The sequence below is a fragment of the Nuphar pumila genome, chromosome 1 (assembly GCF_984573655.1).
Source record: "Nuphar pumila chromosome 1, dmNupPumi1.hap1.1, whole genome shotgun sequence".
Lineage (NCBI taxonomy): Eukaryota > Viridiplantae > Streptophyta > Magnoliopsida > Nymphaeales > Nymphaeaceae > Nuphar > Nuphar pumila.
The window spans coordinates 122971490-122988037 of record NC_143249.1 but is presented as its reverse complement, the minus strand read 5'-3'; the positions used below and the strand labels follow the sequence as shown (position 1 = coordinate 122988037).

The 16548-nt window shown below is 35.3% G+C and overlaps 1 non-coding gene across 1 annotated transcript; it reads right to left on the bottom strand.

Annotated features, from left to right (window-relative positions):
* Positions 1–6511: 6511 nt before the first annotated feature.
* LOC149849147 (small nucleolar RNA R71) lies at positions 6512–6617 on the bottom strand. The gene has a single exon (XR_016426488.1). It is a non-coding gene; the product is annotated as a small nucleolar RNA R71 (small nucleolar RNA).
* Positions 6618–16548: the final 9931 nt, after the last annotated feature.

The window sequence follows — 16548 nt, the reverse complement described above, 5'->3', positions numbered from 1 at the left end:
AAATCAATCCTGGTGCATTGGTGGGGCTCTTTACCTCTTAGGGAGGAGACCCTAGTTCGAATCCCTCTATGCACCAACAATGAAGACTATTTTTATAAAAAAATAAAAAATATTTTTTTGGAATTTGAAAAGAAAGAATGTTTCACCTTCTCATTTAAGATGACTTAAATGAGGAAAGACGTTTTTCAAGAGGGAGGTGGTTGACCAACTTCCCAAGTTAGAAACCCAATAAAGAAGATTGAAGAGGGTGAAAAAAATGTTTTGGGAAGACCACCATGCCCACGATTTTAGAATTGGGAGAAGGAGACTTAAATGAGAATGGTGGTTCAAAGGAAAAATATATATAGATGTTATTTTTGGAAAATCCGCCAAACGACTACAAGAGGTTAAATGGATTTATGTTACAAGAATATGCAACGAAACAAAACATAGCACACTAGTGGGGCTCGTTACCCCTTAGGGAAGAGAACCCATGTTCAAATCCCCCTGTGCGCCGGATTCTTTTTGAAAAACAAGTCAATTCATTTTTTTTCAAATTTGTAACTCCTCATTAAAGTGACTTTATTGGAAACTACGTTTTTCAAGGAGAGGGGGATGAGCGAATTTTCCAAATGGAAAACCCAAGTGTTTTTCTTTGGGAAGGTCCCCATTCCCACGGTTTTTGAAAAGGGGAAGATAGGAGTTTCAAGGCTGGGAAGTTATGAGGGAGTTTCAAGACTGGGCTTTTATGGAGGCAACAACGTTTTGGGAATATGGTGAGGAGTTAAGAGGTCGGTTACAATGAGAAAAAAAAAACGGAAGACAAAGGAGGGTTTACTAAAAAAAAAGTTGACTTTTTGGATTCTTTCATTTTCTCTCTCACGGTTTCCAATCTCAGCCGTGTGATCTTCTTCCTTCCCCCTCCAGCCATTTTCGTCCATTGTAGTGCTGGAGCCATCTGGTTCCTCGATTATTTTCGGGAAGAATGCAAGCAAAGAGGCGTGAGGAGCAAGGGCTCTCTCTTTCAGCTGATTTCTTCTGGTGATCTTCAAGATAAGGTAGGAGCATACTCTCTCTATGCGTGTGTGCAGTGCCATGGGGCACCTATACGTGTTAGACATGTTTCTTTAGATCTGCATAGCCTCAAATTCCTTACTGCATAGGCGTACGATCTTTGAAACCAGTGATTTTTGGACGTTTGATCTATTACAAACTTGTATAGTTTGAAAATTTTAATTATCCTCTTGCATATGCTTATAGTCATAGAAACCAACTTGTATGTTTATTAAGAGAGAATCATGAACCTACGTACTTATGATATCTTTGATATAAATATGGTTCTTGTATATGTCATGTCTGAAAATGAAAATTTGGCTTACCTTTCCATGTGGGTTTTATTGGATTCTTACATCTACACATAGTTAGAGAGAAAATAAAATGCACCGCCATCTAGTATAGATCTGATCTTGGTTCTTTTCATGTTTTTATGAATCTGGGTATAGACCTGCGTAAGGATATTTCTTTTTACCATTTGAAGGCTTACGCCGGATCATTGGATTCACACGTACTACATTGTAATGGTTTATTGTCTTATATAGATAAGTAATATGTATTTGATCCGCAAGATACTGTTAGATGAAAGTGATCATATGTTGGACCACTTGATCAGGATTTGACTCTACTTCAGCCATGTAACTGATTGCGATGTGGGAGAATCAGGCTTGACCATCTTGGTCAGTCCGGTTCAGCCGGACATATGCTGACCTGAACCCAACCGTGGCCAGCATGGTAGGGGGATGGGATTGCTGCACCTTGTAGCTGTTGTTGTCCTCGTCAGCATGGGAACACAGTGGACTAGGGTTTGTTCCAACTCCAGTCTGTTGTTGCAGAGTTATGCTTAATCGAGTGGGCCTATACTGATCCAGCTGTGGTACCTTGCCCAAGGTGTTGGCTTACCACATTACCCAAAGGCATTGAGGTAGAAGCATAACTGGGACATGGTTGGTTCCATCCAGACTGGAAAAAAAAAAACATAATTGTTGCTAAAGTTAGGACGTTGTAGATTTAATGTTAGTGAATTGTTGATTATGCAGAATCACAATGTCATGTTCAATATACATATCATGCTGTCATTGAATTGTTTCTAATGTAATGAGAAATCGTGTATCACTACCATCTCTTGGCATTATTAGATCTTTGATATATATATTTTTTTATTCATGTGAACCACGGATCTACTGTTCAACATACATGTATGTACAACAAGGCATTATTATTAGTTCATGTTAGGGTAAGAAAGTGCAAGCCACGTTGTGCATAATGTATTGCCCTAATAAGGTCTAAAACAGTGCATATAAAAATGATTGTCATTCTGTGTATTGTGACATACTTTAGTGTATTGTCTTCTCATTCATATGAACTGTAAAACTGTTGGCTTAACATACCCTATGCTTGATGTTTGGTGGTTGTAATCATTCAAATATATTTGTATATATATGTTCATATTTGAGGCCGTTAGCTATGCCTAGCTGTAGCTACAACGAGATTGCTATGTGTCGATGACTCATTGCAGCCCGACCGCACTCTCAAGGGTATAGGTATTATATACATATATATATTAAATTCTTTTGAGCGACAAAGATTTTGTGCAATTTTTAGATCATAAATGCTTGAATTTGAAAGACCTCAATTTTATACATATCCTTATTTTATTCGACCACCTAAATTAATATGAGAATTCAAATGGTTGTTGCTATCACCGTGGACACACACACTGAGACATGGTTATACATATTAAGAATGTACGTATTGAGGATTGAACGAGATAACAATGATGTAGTCATATTGCCTATGGTTTTGTATGTGGCTTGTTGGTAAATACATATTTTTGTTATAATTGCACAATTGAGAAATACTACGAAGGCACAATAATACAAATTGAAACTGAGCATGTCAAATCTTTGTGGTGCCATATGGGCACATATGATGCTAAGTGAATTGCATATAATTGAATCGTGATTTCATGTAAATGTTATGACATGTCCTGTGTCGATTGATATATGCTTGTTTTGCAAATATTTGCCTAATAAAGAGCATCTGTCATGTCATGATCATGTGAAGGCCCAAGACTGAGCTTGCGGTCTTGCGAGACCATTATAGTGCCATACAAGCACTTATGAAAAGTTGTACTCGAGACATGCCTTATGAGTGCATGGTCAGTGGGGTATAAAATGTACACCCGAGCTCAGAAATAAAACTTTAAAATACTGAAAGTATAAGAACTCGGCTCAGAGTTGAGCGAAAATTCTGAAAAAAATCAGGGTTGTTGCCTATTGGGCATTTGATGGATAATATGCGTACACTGAGATTACCTCGAGCGTGGGTTGGGATTTTGGAAATCCTCTGTAGTGCAATGACTTGCACACAAAAAATTAAACAAGAATGAAAAATATGCACATATAAAATAAAATAAGGGATTCTGGGTATACTTGAAAGACGGTATATGTTACTGGTTTCTCGGGATACTGGGTATACCTGAAAACGGTATATGTTACTAGTTTTCTAGGGCTCTAAGTACACCTGAAAGACGGTGTATGTTACTGGACCCAAGGTCTACCTTAGAGAGGGTACAAACTCTGTGGAACATTCTAGTTTTTGTGAGAGAGAGGCGTCTCACCCGGTCCCCAATCCTCGGAGTTAGGGGGCCAGGACTACCAATGCATCCTAGGTGGTAGATCCAAGTCTTCTGTAGAAGTTACAGAGTGCATCCTAATTCTAGTTTTAGCCATTGGGGAGTACTCTCTCAGTCGTGAACAGTCCCCTTTGGATATCCGTACGTCTAGTCATACGGGTTATAAAATAATAAATCCCCGTGTGGTCTCGGTCTGCTACGATGTCGAATGCCTATGCGTACCCACAGAGTAATTAACAAGAGAAAACATAAAGCTAATGCATTTATGAAAATCTTCAAGTAGTTGTATAATGATTGATGTTGAAATGTTGTAATTCATGCATGCAGTGCATAGCTCCAATCTGGTTTTCTTTTACATGCAAATATTGATAACCTAAGTGTGATCCATGTGGTGCTTAACCCAGATCGGTTTTCGTTTACATAAAAAATATGATAGCTTAAAGGTGAGTTATAAGTATAATGTGTCATTCCTTGATGTCCTTAGGCAATGGATCATGAAATGCTTTAATTAAGTGAACTGTACATCTAACATTTTTTTACATGTTGTTACTGCTTATATAAATGTGTAGCACATATACTTGTACACATGACACTGAGCACACTCATATAGATGGTATGTCTCTTACTCAGACGGGGTAGTCTGACCCTTTCTGAATTAATATTTTTCAGTAAACATATTAAGGCGAGCAATTGCGATCGTCGCTGCAGACAGTGCCATGTGACCATATCTTCTTCGGATGTCATAAGAAATTCTAACTTGTAATAAATCATTAAGTTGTAATTGATAACTTGTAGTATTTCAATGAAAGAGTTTATTTTACTTAATATCTTGAGTTTGTGCTATTACTTGTAACCCGTCTAAATAATTTGACTAAGAATTTAATAAAGCTTTTCCGCTGTTGTTTAGAAAAAAAAATTTATTCCAAAATTTTTGAGTAAAATATTTGGGGCATTACACTAACTAACAAAAGGCCTAAGGGTGACCTAAGAGTAAAATGGTAATTTTATTTAAAAAATAGGGGTAGACTGACCTTTGGACTGGGGTAAACCTTGGGGTGAGACTCGACACTAGCCTGCAGAAGGTTTGGCATCTGCAAAAGATGTCTGGAATGGACTTGAAATTTTTTGGGATGTTTACACCCAACCACCTCCATTTTTTAATCTCCACCACCGTTTTGTCGCACCGAGAAATTTTCCAGGTGTGGCACTGCCAAGGAGTTTTTTGTGTGTCTTTCATCTTCTCGCTTTCCATTTCTTATTATAGTTTTTTTTATTTTTGTGTCAAGTTTCTTCTCATCTTCTGATTTTTGTGTGCAGCATTATAGCAGTCATTGAAGGAGCTGATCTTTTCACCGAGGAGTTTTCAGGGTGCTATCTGATCGAGGAGATTTTTGGGCCCTCACGCGAGTCGAGGAATTTTTTGTGCTAGCGCTTCTTTCCCACCTACCATCCTTTGAACCACCGCCAGTGTTCCATTAATGAGTGGTTGGAAGTTGCAGACATTAGCAGAAGTGTAGCAAGAACCATGGGAGGCCTCAGATCTTGGGCCAAACACAGATCGTCCGGTTGACAAGCATATTGCAGGTCAAAAGGCATATTTATGCTGAGAGGAATGCCATAGCTTGTGAAAGGACAAAAATACCCTTTCAGACTTGAAGGAGTGTTTGAGCAGCGTAGTTTAGATTTTCATAATTTTTAGTTAACTTGTAATTAGTGTTTGAATTAACTTGTAATTTTTATTGTAGATATTTTGAAATATTAATAAAGTGAAGTAATTAGATTTGAATTTCGATATTATCCTGTTCCTTGTGGATTTAACTCGTACTCACCATGATTGTGGAAGTTCATTTTTTATATATTTGGTTGCTGATTTTCCAAAACCCTTTATTGAAAATATCTTTTAAAATCATCATTGCAAAAAGAACACCAATTTTTGGCACCATTGCCGAGGAACAGTGATTGATATTCATCATTTCTAATATTTTATTTTATTAATATTTATTTATTATTATTTTTTTAGTTAGTAGGATTAGTAAGTAAATATAGGTTTTCACTTAGTTAGTACATATAGGATTCACGTAGTGTTTTTCTAGGATTCATTGAATTGCATGATTAAATGAGCGAATAGATAGGTGAGTTTTAGAGAACATAGTTTGTGATTTCATGTATTTGCTAATTGTGTGAATTAGATTCGATTTTATTATTTAAATTCTGTAGAGTAGATTAACTTATTCTAACTTTGTTTAGATCATTTTTATTTTCATTTACTTTGTATTTTTGTGGATTTTTGTTGTGTGTTTAGTTTAGTTTGGATAGAATAGTTAGTCTTAGTCAATCCATACATCGGGCTGACTTGGTGTATGCAGGGGTAGAGATCTTTAGGAGCTCCTCTTCAACCATTTGATCCAGAACCAGAGCATATCTTGAGAAGATCTAGAAGTCTGGATCGAATGGCGGAGCAAATTGAGTAGCAGAATGAAACTCATCCATTGAGGGATTTCTTTATCCCTAACCAGTACACCCAGGCATCTGCCATTAAGAGACCTAAGATATGAGTGCCTCAATATGAGATAAAGGCCAACATTATTCAAATGCTTCCTTCATTTTATGGCCTTGCTCATGAGGACCCATATAGACATCTCAATGAGTTTCTCAAGATTTGTTCGACGGTCTGAATCAACAACTTCAGAGACGATGCTATGAAGCTGACACTCTTTATGTTCTCTCTGAAGGACAAGGTGAAGCATTGGTTCAAGACCTTGAACCCAGGGCAAATCAAGATGTGGATTCAATTATAACAGGAATTCCTTAGGAAATATTTTTTCATTGGTCGCACAAACCAATTTAGGCGAGCCATCACTAGCTTTTCAGAGATGGATGGTGAGAAATTTCATGAGACATGGGAACGTATGAAGGACCTGTTTAGGAAATGCCCACATCATCAGGTACCTAGGTGGTCGATAGTGTAGAGCTTTTATGATGGTCTGTCCGAAAGAAACAGACAAATGATAGTTTCGTTCTGTGGTGGTACTTTCATGTTGAAGAGCGAAGATGAAGTGTGGGGGTTATTTGAAACATTAGCTGAGAACTCCCTGCACCACACTGCTTCGTCTTCATCATCTAATTCTGAGAGGATTGCACCGAGTGATCCCAAGAAGAGTGGGCTACTAGAGGTAGGCCTGACTTATGCGATTCAGAGTAAGGTTGATATGCTTGCGCATAAGTTGGGTCAGCCTTTAGCTAGACCATCCTATCAGCAAACAATGTGTACTCTATATGCTAGTCCAGCATATCATGTCATTGAGTGCACTTCGATAGCTCAGTATCCTGAATTTGTTCATGAATAAGTTCAGGCTGCTCAGGGGTTCACCAAACCCATGCATGACACATATTCTTCTACATATATCCGGGTCGGTGAAACCATCCTCATTTTTCATGGAGAAATCCACGTTCATCAATTTCTATCCCTCCCACGCAGTAGGTTAGGCCCAGCATTCCCATGCAGACATATCAGAGGCCTAGTTACCCTCAGTCATCCCCTACTTATCCCTCAGTTATTCCTCAGGAGCTTCCACAACAGTCATCTTTCGAGGAGAGACTTTTCCAAGCATTTCAGAAGGTGAAAATCTCTAATCAAAATGCATTTGAGAAGTGCAATCAAGTGTTGAATTTCCATACTCACTCTATTTCCAAATTAGAAACGCAAATGGGTCAGATAGCTAAGGCATTTAATAGGAGAACTGATGGTAGCTTGCCTAGCCAACCTATCATGAATCCTAAGGGCAATGAGCATAGTTCTGGAGGCCTGTACATGACCGATACATCATAGCAATAGGCCAAAGCAGTTATGGCCTTTAGGAGTGGACATGAGTATCATATAGCCCTGAGAGGGATGATAGATGAGCCATACATGAGCATATCATCTACTTCGGCTTAGTCATCTCCCTCTCATGACAAGGATAGAGGTGAGTCTTCTCACAAAAAAAAGGAACCCCCAATGTGTATTTCCAAACCACCCTATCCTAAAGAATTAGAATCGCCCATTGGCAACAGTAAGCAAGGAGTTAAGATACAAGACATGCTTAAAGTATTCAATCAAGTGTGGATCAACCTTTCCTTGTTAGATGTCATTCAGCAAGTTCTGACATACGCCAAATTCCTGAAGGAGCTTTGTACACAAAAGCATAAATCAAGAGGCAAAGTTCCTACCAAGGTCCTTCTAACTGAGCAGGTGAGTTTGGTGCTTCAACATCAAATTCTACCTAAACTCAAGGACCCTAGCGCCCTGATCATCTTATGTGTTATTGAAAATATCAAAATCAAGAGAGCATTGTTGGATTTAGGGGCCAGTGTGAATATTCTACTTGCATATTTCTATGATTCTTTTGGGTTGGGAGAAATGAAGCTGACACCTATAACCCTGCAACTAGCAGATCATTCTGTCAAGGTTCCGAGAGGAATCCTAGAGGACATGCTAGTCAAGGTCGATGAGTTTTATTTCCCAGTCGACTTCATCATCTTGGATATGGAGGGCATAGATAGCTATCGTCAGACTCCGATCATTCTTGGCCGACCATTTTTGGCAACGGTCAATGCATGTAGCAAATGTCGTACCGGAGCAATGGATTTATCCTTTGGCAACAAAAAGGTGAGACTGAATATATTTCATATTGTCATGAGACCAGCCAGAGATGAGTCTTGTTTCCATGTAGATATTATTCAGGAGTTACTGGAAGAAGACTCAAATTTGCTATTGTTTAGAGATCCACTTGATATATGTTATACAATAGAAGATAGCCTAGACAATAGTTTTGTTAAGATGTCGTCTGTTGTGTCAGAGGAGGGAAGTGTGTTCGGGTATATTGTGCCTAAGAGAGGAATAGGATAGGATCTGAGCAGAAATCGTCTACCATATGTACATAGTAGGAGTAAAATTTGATTTTTTATTTATTTTCCTGTGTCTGCTTTGCTTTTTATTTTCTTTTAATTACATTGTCATGTGATCTAATCTCTTGTGCGAGAATGGTGATTATTTTTTTACAGGACACAAGGATGGAAAAGCAATTAAGATGTCAACTTCATGTCAAGTTCACAGAAAATCATATACCTAAGTGTGCACGATGGTGGTGCATGGACGCGGCAATGGAGTATGCATGTTGTATATATCCTTGTCTCAATTTATATTTGTTTTTGTGGCACATTCATACATGCATATAGTTTTATATAAGCATGGGGGAGTGTTGTTGATGACAACATCATTTAAGCATGGGAGAGGGGATTATAAAAGAATTAAAAATTTATTTATTTTTTAGATAATCAATTTTCAGCTTTTCATAGAATGTCTTTTGTAAGATTTGACATATGTTTAGAATTTTAAATCCCATGTGCAATTTTTTTTGAAAAATTGATATAAAAAGAGTGATTGTTTGCATAGATTTTGATGAAATGAGAACATGTAATTGTTGGAGTCTTGATAGAATTACTTGTATGACAATGCTTAGTATAGTTCAAATAAAAGTAGTGAGAAAATTTTATGATAAAGGAGCAAATGTAGTTGTTCTAAGTCTTCTAAGTTGTCACTTGAGTAATGGAGACATACACTAGTTGACGTGTTTCGTTTCTACGAAGAAGGCAACCTGGAAGGTCGAACACTTTGCTTAGACAGTGTCAGTGAGGCTTGTTGAGTTTGAGTAAGTCTGAGGGGTGTTTTACACCTGATGCCCTAAAACCGACTGGTTTGGAAGTCATCGAACTAAAGCTCGCTACATGGACCCAATAGAAAGCCTAATAGGTGATGACATTGCACACAACAAAGGCTACATATACTACAAAAGTATAGGACCTAGTAACTCAAGTTATTAAGGCCGAAGAATCTTTGTATTTGATACCCTAAGGTCGTCTAGCCTAAAAGATATCACTCCAATGCTCCTTACAAGGGTTATGAAGTCTAATGATGGATGTAGAGCTCATTTGAAATATATATATATATATGAATATATATATATATATGAATATATATATATATATATATATAAGAGCTTGCAAGAATAATTCACTGCATATTAGAAAACAAAAAGAGCAAAAAGAATTAAACTATGCAGAAATCATACAAGGAGAGAAAGATGATGACATGAAGGTGTTCAAATTCTTGAAAAAGGAATGTAGATGATCACGGAATTTTAAAAAAAATTGATAAAAATATTTGTATTGTGGGGGTGTGGTTTCTTTTCATATGTTATCTCTTACATTTACATAAAATGAAAGCTAGAATTGATTACTAGTTAGTTAGTTTCATTATGTTTTTAGTTTTGGTGTTGCTCGAGGACTAGCAACATTCAAGCATAGGGGAATCTGATAACGCATGAAATGCATTATAAAATAAATATAATATGCATGTCATTATCCATATTTTTAGAGTTAAAACCCAAGTTTATGTTGATTCAAGTTATAGAAAGCTACGTTTTAAATTTTGTCCAATTCCGAGTTAAATTGGCAAAGTTATGAGCTTTTTCGTGTAATGAAGCGAATTTGGGCGGGATCCAGACCCATATGAGAATGACAATTTTTTTGAATCTTGGATCAAGATTGGATCACATTGAACCAACCAAAGATCCATTCACATTTTTCTAAAGGGGCACCCAACAATTTATGAAAAACTTTGAGTGTTTCTCAAAATACCTTGTCATAAGAGGGTTTTTTAAATTCATGAGAATTGAAACAAACAAATAAGAGAAGCCCCCCCCCCCTTGCTGTAATTTTGTCCAGATTTCTGAGAAGTTCTCCACAGCCCAACCACCTCCATTTTCTAATCTCCACCATTGTTTCGTCGCACTGAGGAATTTTCTGGGTGTTGCACCACGGAGGAGTTTTTCGGGCGTCTTCCATCTTCTCGCTTTCCATTTCTTTTTGTAGTTTTTTTTTTTATTTTTGTGTCAAGTTTCTTCTCACCTTCTGATTTTTGTGTGCAACATTACAGCAACCATTGAAGGAGCTGACCTTCGCACCGAGGAGTTTTATGAGTGCTATCCAATCGAGGAGATTTTTGGGCCCTCACGCGAGCCAAGGAATATTTTGGGCTAGCGCTTCTTCCCCACCTACCATCCTTCGAACCACTGCCACCATTCCATCAATGAGTGGCTAGAAGTTGCAGACATTAGCAGAAGTGTAACAGAAACCGTGGGAGGCTTCAGATATTGGACCAAACGCAGATCATCTAGTTGACAAGCATACTGCAGGTCAAAAGGTGTATTTATGCTAAGAGTGTGAATGCTTGTTATCATTGCAAAATTTTAGTTTTGCAAGTCAAACTAACCTTTGAAAAAGTTTTGAAAATAACTCGCCTCCGTTTTGAAAAATTTGCGGGAAAGGAACTCGCCTGTCGGTATGAGGTTCAACCATTCTTGGCGCCATAACCAGAGGTAATCAAACCAAGGATCAATCATGTGATTTGCTTTACTCAACTGTCTAAATCAATGTTTTATTCCTAAATGCACAAAGAATCAGGTATGTGCTATGGACTTTGGAAAATGCAGATTGAAAACATGATATATGCTTCGAATATTTGGAAAATATCAGGAAAATTGTCACTTTGAAAATTTATGAATCAGGGTTGGAGAATATTTGGAAAGGAGAAGCTATTCTGAAAATTTGATTTGTGAAGAAGGGAAATCTTGGTGTTTTGAGAAAATCGATTTTGAAGAAAATCCAAGTGACTCTGAGAAAAATGAATTTTCTGAGATTTGTTCTGAAATGAATCAACAGGATGGGCATGTGGACCTGTGAAATCTTTTTATGATGCAATCTAAATCTAGATGATGTATGAATGCAAATTGAGAAAATATTTTCTAAAGAATTTTGAGGGAAAATCATTGATAAAAGAATTTTTGTGCCTTATAGAATTTAGATGAAATAAACTCAATACATATTCCTGAATATGACCATGAATATGTATTAAATATAGTTTATATGATTCTAAAAGGGAAAATACTTAGAAAAGTTTTGAGAATGTGTCATGATTTCTGAAAATAGCCTAAGAGTGTAGGTCATTCGTGGCTTAAAAGAAGATGATAAATCTGGATATTGTTTGTATTCTGACTATAGCCACAAATACGAACTCCACCAAATTTATTAACTTCTTAGAAGCGAATGCACTCATGTTGACCATTGTAAATTTGAAATATGCATGAATCATCATCCATCACACGAATAATATTATTAAAGATAAACTATATGCAATGCAACCCTAATCTAAGCAGAAAAGAAACTTTTTATTCTAATATTTATAATTTACATCAATAATAAATTGAAAGAGAGAAAAAGAAAATAAAGAAAAATACAATCATGAGTATCTTTGCAAAATTAGCAAACTTGTCAGTGGACAAATGTCAGCTTTTCAGGATTTATCCAACAATATCTGAAATTAAGGGATTTATCCGAATATAGGCCTTTTTTCATGCTTCTCTAAAATAAACACAATAAAGAATGATGCATAACTGAATAAATAATAAAAATAAATAACTTTAAAATTCAAAAATTTTGGGGAAATGGCTAAAATACGCTTGAAAATTGACCTTTATTGCAAAACAAGGTTAAAAACAGGGGTTTTCATAAAAGATTTTTGTAATTTGTTTAATCCGGGGATCAAACAAATTCAAAACAATGCAAAATCGGGTGAAAAGCACCCTAATATGATTATAAATATGATCAAATCCTAAAAATATAAAACGTTTTATAAAAAAAATGAAATATTAGAAAAAAATTAATTTTTGCCCATGTTTCAGTTGAATCAGGACTCTGCGGGCATTCTGTTTTTATGAAATAATTAAATAATGTATCAAATGAATTCCAAAATTCATCAAAATTGATATTGACACTTATAATAACCCTAAAATTAAAATTTAATCAAAAATATAATTTTGGGGATTATTTTGATGTAAAAATTAAATAAAAATATAAAAATATATGATTTTACCTGCGATCATGTATCTATCATAGTGTCAGGATTGAATCAGATATCAAACGACTATAGAAATTTATAAAATTGGACAGAGAGAAACTAGACATATTAATTAAGATAACCCTTTTTTCAAATCTAGAATATGATATCCAGTTAGGGAGATACGATTTCAACAATACATACCTTATTTCGGTCTATGCATAACGATGCAAAACAGGCAGACCCAATTTTGAGCTCAGGGAAACATAGAAAACCAGTATCAAAATTTATAAAATTTTACAGAAGAAAATTAAAAATCATAACAAAAAGAACCCCTTTTATGGATTGAAAAAACAATCTTCGGTGAGGGAGAAATCATTCCAGCAAGTTGAACCATTGTTTGAATCAAGATTTTCACTTAAAAAATATAGGTTCTGATTTTAAGCTTCAAGAAAATAGAAATCAGTGGTGAAAATTTCTGAAAATTACAACATAGAAAATAGACAGACATACAAATCAGTGGTATTTTACGGATTGTCATTACAATCTTTGGTTAGGGAGAAATCATTCTGACAAGTTGACCTAGGCCATGAATTGGGTCTGTCTATTTAAAAAGTACAGGCATTGTTGTTGGATCAAATAAATAGAGAAATACACCGTAGAAATTTAAAAAACTTTCACAAATTTAATTATACATCATGAGGAGTATGTTGCTTTTTACTGATCATCAATCTGATCTCTGGTGGGGGAGATATGACCTCAGAAAGCTGCTTCTAGATTTTTATAGCATTTTCCCAACTCAGAAAATAGGTTTTGACTTTGATTTTTGAACATAGGGTTACAAACCTCTAAAAATCCCAATTTTCTTATTGAAAATTGTAAGCACATGCATGATTTTACCATAAAAAAATCATATTTTATTAATGTACATAAACTAACAAAATAATTACATTAACTAACAACTTGATTTGCAAATAATGAATCTAAAACCCTAGAATAAAATAAAATTGAGTAATCATGCTAAAAACATAAAAAAACATGTAAACAATGATATGAAACATGATTTAATGCATGAACAACTAAAATAAACATGAATATAATGAAATAAACAAAAAAATCAGGGAAACATGGCTGAGATTTCAATTTAGCCATTAAAAAAGGGATTTGATCCATAGAGGGATTGAATCTCGATCTTTTTCAAGAATTTAACATAACAAACTCATTACTAACGATTATAATGGATCAAAATCATGAAAAACATCATGGATGATCAGTAGATCATCATCTTGAATCATGGATTATGGGTTCTTGAAAGGAAATATAAAAAAATTCTAACAAAGGAGGCGGCAATGGGGATTTTAATGGAAAATAATTAAAAAAGTAAATAATAAAAAAAGAGAAGGTTTACCTTAGATCTTCAATGGAGGCTTCTGGAGGAAGAAGAAGAAGAGTTAGAGAGGGAGATAACACATGCCGGTTGAAATCCCCATGGTGGGCATTTATAGTTTTTCAAAAAACCTAATTAAGAGAGTTGGATTTGTTTTAAAGAGTTTCAAAAAAAATTCAAAACTAAAATGTTTAATTTTTTCTTGGAATTCTAACCTAAACAAAACTCTAACTAATTAATCCTAATTAAACCTAATTGAATCCTATTTAACCTCCAAAAATCTCAAATGTGGCGCCACCCACATTTGGTTTTTAAAACGTTAATTAAAAGTTAAAATCAAAATTTTAAAATACCAAAATAAAGATGGAGTTTTAAAATCAATTTTGACTCTTTCAAACTTCTAATTTAAGTAGAATACTAACTAAATCTAAACTAACCTAAACACCTTCGAATGTGGCGCCACCTACTGTGGACCCCATTTGATTTTTCAGAAAATTATTTTAAAAACTTGAAAATAAAGGGGTTAAAAACATTTTTTTTTGAAAAACTTCAAAAGGACACCTAGCTCACTTATATTTTTGTATTTTTGAAATATGTAAGACATGAAAATGATATGATTTCAAATAAAGATGGAAAAACTAGGGTTTGCACCCCTGCAAGGTGGGCCCCGCTTGAAGAAAGTTGTGAAAATTGGAAATTGATTTAGAAATCAAGTTTAAAACAAATCCAAATCATTTTTCTAAGGAAAATACTTTGAAAAGAAGGAATATAAATCCCTGGGGGTTGGCCAAATGGCAAATATCGATTCAAAACTCAGGTTTTTAAAATTAATTTTGAAGTAAGGTTTTAAACCTCAAATCTGAATTGAAGATTTTGAAAAACCAGAGTGTTGGATCTCGAGGATGACATGTAATGCGATAAAATGACATGAAATGACAAGAAATGACATGAAATGATACAAAATGATGTGAAATGACATGAAATGATTACGAAATGTAAACTCTGAGTGAGAGATTTGAAGTCCCGAACCCCTAGCAGAGACAAAGGATTGAACATTCTTGTTCGATGATGAAAATTGAGGATTGAACATCAGACCCGATATTGAATCTGATCCAAATGTGAATTGAGTCTCAGATATAACTAAAATTTTCAAAAAGGGACTGATCTGAGCTTCGATTAGTGGTTGTACCAGCTGAGGGAATGATAAAATGAAGTTCTAGACAAGAATGATTTGAGGGATGATTTTGCCCCTGCAGGGCATGAAGTGACACTGAAGAATAAGGTTTGAACTAGTCTCGACTGGTTTATACTGAATCCTAGGGTTTCTGAACTCAGGTGAACTAAAATGACACTGACTCAAATAAACTCCCTGACTGAATGATTGAGAAATGGTACAATTCTCAGAGAAATGGTGAGAAATAACCACTGAAGTGAAGTGGGTGATGGAAATACACTGAGTTTGAGCTTGAACAAAGGTCAAAAATACTGAAGTGAACTAATTTCAAAGCTCAAACACTAGCTAAACTGACTAGACTTAGCTTAATTTCAGCTAAAATGGGCTCCTAGACTGCGAGAAATGAATTTAAACTGAAACCGAGCCACTTAAACTCGTGGTGAGCTCAGGTTAGACTCTAGGGAATAGGGTTGACTAGAATTGACTGACTCAGAGATAATTGACTACAATTCGAGCAAGAAATTAGCTCATTTTTTAGGAAATAAAGTGATTTTAGCTGAAATGAACAATGTTTGCTCATCGTGAGCTAGAAATGACAGACATTCTAACTGTTCTGAACTTAAAAATGAGCTTGATCGACTCTAACTGACAGGGAGTTGAGGTGACCTAAGGGTAAAATGAGAATTTTACTGACAAAAAGGGTTAAATGACACCTAAACTAGACTGGACCTAGGGGTTTGACTCCTAAGGGGATTGGCATCTGCTGAAAAGGGGTGTCTGGAATGAATGAGAAAAATTTGGGGTGTTTACAATGTCATAGCTTGTGAAATGATGAAACCCTTTCATACTTAAAAGAGTGTTTAAGCATGGTAGTTTAGATTTTCATAATTTTTAGTTAACTTTTAATTAGTGTTTGAATTAACTTATAATTTTTAGTGTAGACATTTTGAAATATTAATAAAGTGAAGTAATAAGAATTGAATTTGGATATTATCTCGTTCCCTGTGGATTCAACCTGTACACACCACGATTGTGGAAGTTCGGTTTTCATATATTTGGTTGCTGATTTTCCAAAACCCTTTATTGAAAATATATTTTAAAATCATCATTGCAAAAAGAAAAACTACTCTCAATAGAGCATTAATCAAGCAATGCAGTTCAACAATTAGTTCATAACCACACACAAGTCCAATGATGTTCATACATGCCTCAATGTACCATGTCATAGCATAATAAAGCATAATATTAAAATGCAACCAGATGTATTTCTACAATATGCTATGTATATCATTTTAGTGTAGGCTTCATAGCCAATTCGGGAGGCAACAATTTATGTTAAAAATATGAACATCATTATCACATGCTTTTATGCATCATATGCT